Consider the following 9574-nt stretch of genomic DNA (forward strand, 5'->3'; position numbering starts at 1 on the left):
GGGGACGAACATCCCTAAGGAGGGGAGAGTTGTGACAACCCTAATTTGACCCTAGTCCGAAAGTGGTTTCCGGACCACAAAACCGAGTCATAAAAATAATTAACCGTTATATTTTATGCTTATTGTATGTGAACATTAATGTGTGAAAGATACATACCTTAAATTTTGTTATTTGAATGTGAAATTTATTAAATAGGACTTATGTGAGACAATTGTGAAATGTGATAGCTAAATTGTAAAGTGGTCTATTAATGCATGTTGTCAAAAAGGTGGACTTGCATGTCAAATTAGCCATTTTTTTTTAGTGGCCGGCCATGATATTGATTAATATATATTATATAGGTTTTATATTAGCATTTTAATATATAAAATAAGATAAAGAGTTAGTGGGAGGAAAAACCAAGGGGAATCCATTTATACTCCTCTATTGCCGTAGCTTGAATGGAGGAAGAAGGAAATTTTTGCTTAAATTTTCAGCTTAGGTGATAGCTATAATGAGGTATGTACTAAGAAATTCTTGAAAAATTATGCATAGTTTGGATGATTGGTTTGAATGCTACCTATTCCATGTTTTAAATTTGGGTTATTTGGGGGAGTTAAATTAGAAGGAAGAGGAAAGCTATTGCATGTTAATTTTGAGCTCAATTAGGAGCTGGTTCCATAAGAAATTCGGTAGTAGCAAGAAGAGGAAGGATATCGTTCAAGGGTGGGCTCGACTGCTGTTCAGTAAGTTCTTCAAAGGAAACTTTGTAAATTTTTTTATGTTTAAAATATATTTATTACATACAAGTAATGTTCGGCTAATAGGACTATTAAGTAGAGTTTAGTAGCTTAAAATACATGTTATTTTTAGCAAAATACTGCAGTTAGAAGTGAAGAAAAATTTTGATGAATAAATGCATAAGTTGCTGTTGAAATTTGCCGCATGAATGTCTATTTCTTCAGCATGTAGTTGTTGTATTGAAAGTGCATTAAATTCTGGTGTAATTGGTCTGCTGCTGTTGTAAATAAGGAAAAATATTAGTTGTTAAATGTTAACCTTATCTCTGTCTGAAAGAGATATTTGCGGTCCGAATGCCGAAAATTTTAGCATTCAATTCCTCTTATTTAAACTGATTAAAACATGCTATAAATGCAACATTTGTATACGCTATTCACTCACCAATTAAGCGATAGTGAGCTTAAAATTAAGTGTTTGAATGTGTTAGATTCACTATTCAAAGCATCATCATTTATGCTGTTTTATTTGGTAAATGTAGCTGTCCGAATGTGTTAAATTCATTGTTCGATGCACTACAATATATGTTGTTTTATTTAGTAAATGTAGTTGTTCGAAGCTGTTGATTTCACAGTTAAATTTAGATGTTGTTATACTACCAATTGGTGTTAATTAAGTTGTCGATTTTGGGTTAATAATACTATCCGAATGTGATGTTGTTATGCTGATTTAGTAACTTGCATCGTTGATGATTTTACAATGTCTAAAACATAATATATATTAAGTATGATTTTACAAATTAAATGCCCTGTACAATTGATGAGTTGTTATATTAAAAATGTCTTCATTTACGTTCGATTTGAATGCTTAAGTGAAATTATAGATATATATATAATGAAATTGATTGGTGATACACATGTTTAAATAATATGTATGCAAAGGATGTGTGAAAGAGTGAATTAGTAATAATCTGCTTGGGACAAGAAGATAAAGTGATTTTGGAAAATCACCATAAATTGTGGGAGTTGAGTTAGAAGCTGAATAAATCATGTAATTAAAGCTTGATGAGTCTAGTTTCTTATAAAAGAAACTATAAAAGTGAAAGAATTTCCGATAATGAGATATTTGAAGTAATGTGGGACAGAGTCAAAATGACTTCTATATCCCTTGTTCTATTTTTATAAAATCATTATAAAACGTATAAAAATAGTCAAATGATGAAATTTATATGCTTAGACTCCTTAATGAGTCTAGTTTCAAATGAAATAAACAATAACATGTTGTGAGTTCTGTACAATGAGAAATTTGAAACAAGGGAAACTTTAGGAAAAATCTGGTGTTGATTGGCTAAACCAAAAATTATAAAAATTTTATGGATAAAATATAAATGAGTCTATTTTCAAGAAAAATTTACAGAAATTGATTTGGAGTTTCAGTAGCCCTAGTTATAAATAATTTAGTGATTTGTTGCTCGTGAAGTCGACTTATAGTGAAATTGTGATTATATTGTAAACATTGATAAAAATTCGCTAATGAATTGCTTATTGATTTCTTATAAGCTTACTTTGAATGTTATGTTTCTCTGTTTATTTTTGTAGATCGTTGACTCTTACTATTAGCTCGGGGATCATCAGCACTTCGTCACACTATCTACTATTGTAGTAATCATGTGATTTGGACTTAGCTTATGGCATGTATAGGATAGACTATAAATAGAATGATATTTTGACTATTGTATATAAGCCATGCGAATATGGCATCTTATGGAAGTTTACTTTTATAAGTTTTAAATTCGATCCTTGTCTGTGTCTATTAGTTATATAAATAAATGATCTTTTATTTAAGAAAAGGTTCAAAATTTTACTGTTCTGGTCCGATTCCTAATTTCTGGTAACGTCTCGTCCTATTCCGGCGACGGTTACAGGATAGGGGTGTTACATGTCTGGTATCGCCTCGAATGTGCCAGAATATTGATTGGAGGCCACAGAACGGATTATGGACAACTTGGACTGCTTAAGCATAAGGCGACCCTGAATTGTGCTGCTAAACGAATGGTGTTAAGGACCACAAAGGATGAGGAGGTTATAGTGATAGGTGAGCGAAAGGATTATTTGTCTAATGTGGTGTCGGCTTTAAGAGCCGAAAAGTGGATTCAGAAAGGTTGTGAGGCCTATTTGGCATTTCTAAGTTAGTCGAAAGAGGAGGGATTGTCAGTGGATAAGGTTAGGACTGTAAAGGAGTTCCAAGATGTTTTTCCGGAGGAGCTTCCAAGATTGCCTCCGAACCGAGAAGTTGAGTTTGGAATAGATTTGTTGCCTAGAACGGCACCTTTGTCCATCGCACCGTATAGGATGGCACCGAAGGAGTTAGTGGAGTTAAAGGCTCAAATTCTAGAGTTGTTGGATAGGGGCTTCATTAGGCCAAGCGTGACTCCATGGGGAGCACCGGTGCTATTCGTGAAGAAGAAGGGTGGTACAATGCGGATGTGCATTGATTATCGCCAGTTGAACAAATTGAAAATTAAGAATAAGTATCCACTGCCAAGGATTGACGATCTGTTTGGCCAGCTTAGAGAGGCTTCTGTATTTTCTAAGATCGACCTCCGATCTGGATATCATCAGTTAAGGGTTAAGGAGGCAAATATCCATAAGACGGCATTCAGGACTCGGTATGGTCATTACGAGTTTTTCGTTATGCCATTTGGACTGACGAACGCTCCTGCAGCATTTATGGATCTGATGAATCGGGTGTTCCAACCATTCTTGGATCGATTCGTAGTCGTCTTCATTGATGATATCCTTGTATATTCTGAAACTGAAGCGAAACATGATGAGCATCTCCGTTTAGTGTTGCGAGTGTTAAGGGAGAAGGAACTCTTTGCGAAGTTCAGCAAGTGTGAATTTTGGTTGAGGGAGGTAACCTTCTTAGGACATGTGGTCTCTGTCGAAGGGGTTAAGGTAGACTCTCGAAAGATTGAAGCAATTTTGGAGTGGAAGCCACCTAGGACGGTGTCGAAAATTCGAAGCTTCCTAGGGTTGGCAGGATACTACAGAAGGTTTGTGGAAGGTTTTTCTGTGATGGCAGCACCTCTGACAAAACTCATAAGGAAAGGAGTACCGTTTGTATGGACTGAGAAGCAGTAGGAAGCTTTTGAAAAGTTAAAGAAAGTTCTGACTGAAGCACCTTTGCTAATTCAGCCGGAGTCTGGGAAGGATTTTAGTGTGTACAGTGACGCATCAGACGTGGGTTTGGGTTGCGTGTTAATGCAATAGGGTAAGGTGGTTGCATATGCATCACGATAGCTTAAGCCTCATGAGGGGAACTATCCGACTAATGATTTAGAGTTGGCAGCAGTGATATTTGCACTTAAGATTTGGAGACATTACTTGTACGAGGAGAGGTGTATTATATACACAGACCACAAGAGTCTTAAGTATTTGTTGACTCAGAAGGAGCTGAACCTTAGGCAAAGGAGATGGATTGAGTTGCTTAAGGATTATGACTGTTCGATCGAGTATCACCCAGGCAAGGCTAATGTGGTAGCCGATGCTTTAAGTCGTAGAACCGTATCTAATCTGAGAGCAATGTTTGCTCGTTTGAGTTTCTATGATGATGGCAGTTTGTTGGCTGAATTGCAAGTAAGGCCAACCTGGGTGGACCAGATTAAGGAAAAGCAGTTGGAAGATGAGTCTTTGGTTGCTCGTTTTCAACAATTTAAGGAAGGGGAAACTTTTGAGTTTGGGTTAAATGGCGAAGGAGTTCTGTGTTTCCGAGGAAGAATTTGTGTTCCGAAGGACTCTGATTTAAGGCAGACAATATTGAAGGAAGCTTATGGGGGACTAAGTGCCATGCATCCTGGAGGGAAGTTGTATCACGACTTGCAAGAATTGTACTGGTGGCCTGGACTTAAGTGAGAAGTAACGGAGTTTGTAGGGAAATGTCTGACATGCCAGCAAGTGAAAGCTGAGCATCAATTACCCTCTGGACTGTTACAGTCAGTGAAGATACCACTTTGGAAGTGGGAGAGGGTAACGATGGACTTTGTGAGTGGGTTGCCCTTGACACCATCAAAGAAAGACTCGGTGTGGGTGATTGTGGGTAGGTTGACCAAATCGGCCCATTTCATACCTGTTCATATTGACTTTTCACTTCAAAAGTTAGCCAAGTTGTATGTGGCGGAGATTGTGCGACTTCATGGAGTCCCAGTTTCAATTATTTCTGATTGGGACCCCAGATTTACATCTCGGTTTTGGCAAAGGTTGCATGAGGCGTTGGGGACGCGATTGAATTTTAGTACGGCTCTCCATCCCCAGACTGATGGTCAATCGGAAAGGGTTATTCAGATTCTGGAGGACATGTTGAGGGGATGCGTGATTGACTTTCGAGGTAGTTGGGAGGATTACTTGCCGTTGGCAAAATTTGCGTACAATAACAATTACCAGACGAGTATTCAAATGGCACTGTATGAAGCACTGTATGGATGAAGGTGTCGTACACCTAGTTGTTGGACCGAACTAGGAGAGCGACAAGTTCTTGGACCAGAGTTGGTAGTTGATACTGAGGATAAGGTTAGAATAATTAGGGACCGGTTAAAAGAAGCATCTGATAGGCAAAAGTCGTAACGCCCCAATTTTCAGGAATTCTGTGAATGTTGGCATAGGTTTAATTATGTTAGTGGGCCTCTAGAAGGCCCAAGCTTAAGATAGAACCTGGAAATTTTAGTTAATTTTTGTTCCATAAGAAAAAGGGGGTGAAATTATGAAATAGAACCTATGTGAAAATGTTTGAAAATGCTATAGGCTAAATTGAAGTGGCCAAATAAATAGGAGTGCAAAATAGGAGAATTTGCATGACAAACCTCCCATTTTACATGAAGTGGCCAGCCATCATGTTGTTGTAGACAATATGAGCACTTGATATCCATAATTCATGGTACAAATTGATAATGGGTTAGGTAAATGTTCCATGATAATGGATTAGGTAAATATTCCATGATAATGGGTTAGGTAAATGTTTCATGATAATGGTTTAGGTAAATGTTCCATGATGGGCATTTCATGTCTTTTGTATTAAAGAATTAAATAGATGAAATATGAAATTTTATTAAAAGAAAAAGGGGTGAAAAGAACAAAGTTTTGTCCATCTTTGTTCATCATAGCCAAAAGTTAGAGAAGAGAAAGGAGAGGAGAAAGCTCTTGAATGTTTGGTCACTTGGGGAAGAAAAGTGAAGGTAAGTTCATGGTAGTTTGCTTCTATCTTGATGTTCATGAGTTCTTCTTGATTCTACCTTAACTCTTAAAGCTTCTTTTGGTTTTTGGTTGTGTTGTGAGCATTTGGTCATGAATTAAAATGAAGGAAATGGTTGTTGTTTCATGTTCTTTTGATGAAAAATGGAAGATAGGTGAAGTTGAGCCAAACAAATGAACATACATGTGCCTTAGATGCTAAAGGGAAAAATCGGCTAACATGTTGTGCTTTAAAATGATGAAATGGAGATTATACTTAAGTAAAATCATAGATATGTGATGATTGATTGGTGATATACATGTTTAAATAACATGCATGCAAGTTATGTGTGAAAGAGTGAATTTGGTAATAAATCTGCTTGGGACAGCAGCAGTAACGTGACTTTGGAAAATCACTATAAATTGTGGGAGATGAGTTCGAAGCTGAATAAATTATTTAATTAAAGCTTAATGAGTCTAGTTTCAAATTAAATAAACTAGAACATATTTCAAATTCTGTACAATGAGAAATTTGATTCGTAATGAAGAGTGGTCAGATTAGTCAAACAGTGAAACATGGAAAAATTTAAGAAAAATATGGTATTGTTTGGACATACCAAAAATTCTGAAAATTTTATGGATAGAATATATATGAGTCTATTTTCAGGGAAAATTAACGGCACTTGATTTGGAGTTTCGTAGCTCCAATTATAAATAATTTAGTGACTGTTGTTCAGGAAGACAGCTTGCAGTGAAATTATGATTATGTGGTAAACATTGACAAAAATTTGTTAATGAGTTGCTTATTGTTTTCTTATAAGCTTACTATGATCTGTAGGTGTGGTTGGCCAAATATTGTAAGGGGTTAATACATAGTTTGTATTTGAATAGTTAGATTAACGTGTTAGTAATCCAATTGTAGGCGGTTCATGAGTGGATCTCGTCAGCATATCGTCGCAAACAGGTGTGTAACTAACACCTTCTTATAGACTAGAACGGCAAAAGCTGAAAAGCTGGTATTTTGAGATCTTGTGAGTGTGCTAATGCTCATGAGATTAATAGTTTGATGTATATGGTAAATTAAAGTGATAAGACTGCAGAGTGCGCGATTCCGTGCATTTTGATGTTTTTGGGCTTAATGGGCCAAAAACGGGATAATGGGCCAACGGGCCCAAATTGGTAAGAAAACGCGGTAAGTGTTTCTGATCATACGTAAATGGATATGTTATGTATGAAAACCTTAAGAATAGTTAAATTACTTGAATACCCCTATGTATGCAAAAATTACCATTATACCCCTAGGGTTACTTTTGACTGAAAAGCATGACGATCTGATTATGTATGATGTATGTCATGATTATATATCTGTTGCATGGGGACATGGGTTATATTATGGAGGAAGCGTCCTGGTGGTTATGCCATAATTATTTGATCGGTGGCTCTGCCACATATATCTGTTCTGGTGGCTATGCCACGATTATCTGATCTGGTGGCTCTGCCACATATATCTGTTCTGGTGGCTCTGCCACAATATCTGTATCTGGTGACTTCGTCACAATATCTGGCATCCTCGCTGCGATTTCTGTGGTGTGTAACGGTTGGGTGGGTCGAGTAGTCTCCCCACATGGTGTAAGGCTGGTATGAGGGTGTTATGGATGAATCTGGGTTGGGTTTCTGCATAAACATGTAATATCTGTTCTGTTCTGTTATGGGCCTATGGGCTTTATTCTAAATTTCTATTCTGGGCTAAGGCCAACTTATTATGTTTCTGTGGTTTGAGCTGATTTAGACTATGGTTGGGTTATTTTACACACTAAGTTTCCCTAAACTCACCCCTTATTTTTCATCCATGTAGGTAAACCCAACCATAGTGGGCTTGGAGCTGTGAGGGAATTCGGAGTGGCCACCCGTTCTGAAAGTTTGATTTTCTTCTGGTGAACTGGACATCATTTTATTTACGTTTGAAGTTTTGGGTTTTTAAATGTAATAAGGCCGCTTAATTATTTTTGATGGTTTTAATATGTATTACTAATATAGGTATTACTTATTTTAAATGTTGAAATTGGATAGCTTTAGGGCGCGTTTTCAAAAACAACAATTGATTTCAAAATAACACGACAACAAGCAAAGCTTCCGCAATGAAAGTATTTTCCAAAATTAATCACTTTTCCTAAAAATGACTTAATCAAATCGGTTTGCTAGAAATATCCATGACGTTAAGGTGTGGCAATGGCGGTATGCATGTGTAGGATTGGATCCGAAAGAAGCTTGGTACTTAAGCAAGTCCAATGGACTCACCACCTTTTTTCCAGTTTCCTACCTGGTGCACAGCTTCCATTCAGTTTAACCTATAATGAAATTGTCTTTTAAAGTTTTTCTGGATCAACAATATAAAATGTTTTGAACGCTTCGATGTGGCATGTCGGATCCGATCATAACGTCTGGGCCGGGTTTGGGGTGTTATATAATGAATGAACGGGACTAATAGATATGACTATGTTCATGGTATAATTGAGTAGATTGAAGTTAGGTTTATAAGGATGAATAAATATGAAATTGGAGTGGAATGAGATATGAAAGCATGATGGTTTGAGTATGTGATATGTTGACATTACAAAGTCATGGATTAATCATGATTGTGAGTATTTGAGTGACTAAACATGCTATGTTGCATGCCATCAAAAATGTATAAGTGAGTGAGCATTTAAGGGTGGCAAATGGCTTAAGAATTAGCCTAGAATTTGTCCACAAGGGTAGAGACACGAGCATGTGTCTAGGCCGTGTGTAACACCCAGTCTTCCTCATGGGCGTGTAATCTGGCCATGTGTCCCCTGTACCCTAATTAGGCAAAACAGAATGCCCAGTAGTAAACAAACGGGCAGAGCCATGGCCATGTGTCTCATCTGCGTGAAGGACACGGCCTCAAGACATGGATGTGTGCTCAAGCCGTGTGAAGTCTGCACTTAATTTTTGGAATTTAATTCGCCACATGGCATAAGCACACAGGCGTTTGACTTGGCCATGTGATCCTAATTGTGTTGATGGCGTCTTAAATAGAGAGTTACACAGGTTGAGGACACGGGCATGTCCTAAGCCACATGGGCTTGTGTGGCCACACTGCCTACTTGATACGTGATATTCGTGACAGGTTTTAAAGATTTATGAAAGAATCGTTCTTGAGACTAACTTATTATCAAGATTAAGGCAAGTGTACCTATCGAACAGTAGTATAGTTCAGCAAGATCGGATTGTCGAACCCAAAGGAACTACAAGTACTAGTATTTACTTCCTTTTTATTATCTAGACTAAAAATTAAGAGGTTTGGTTATCTAAACTAATTACTAACTAAGAATGGACAGAAAGAAAATTTGGGAAAATACTTTTGGGAAAATTTGATTGATTAAGACAATACCTAAGGAAAAATCCACCTAGAATTCACTTGTTATTTGACTCTGAATCAGATGATTTATGCATTTGGCTTGATCCGTAGAAATCCCTAAGTTATATTATTATCTCTCTCGAGACTAATAACGTCTAACCCTAGGTTGAATAATTGAAATCTCTTTCTAATTAACACCCTAGAATTACATTAACTCGATCTATGGATTCCCTTATTATGTTTTACCCTAAT

This window comes from Gossypium arboreum, chromosome 8, assembly GCF_025698485.1.
Source record: "Gossypium arboreum isolate Shixiya-1 chromosome 8, ASM2569848v2, whole genome shotgun sequence".
Taxonomy (NCBI): domain Eukaryota; kingdom Viridiplantae; phylum Streptophyta; class Magnoliopsida; order Malvales; family Malvaceae; genus Gossypium; species Gossypium arboreum.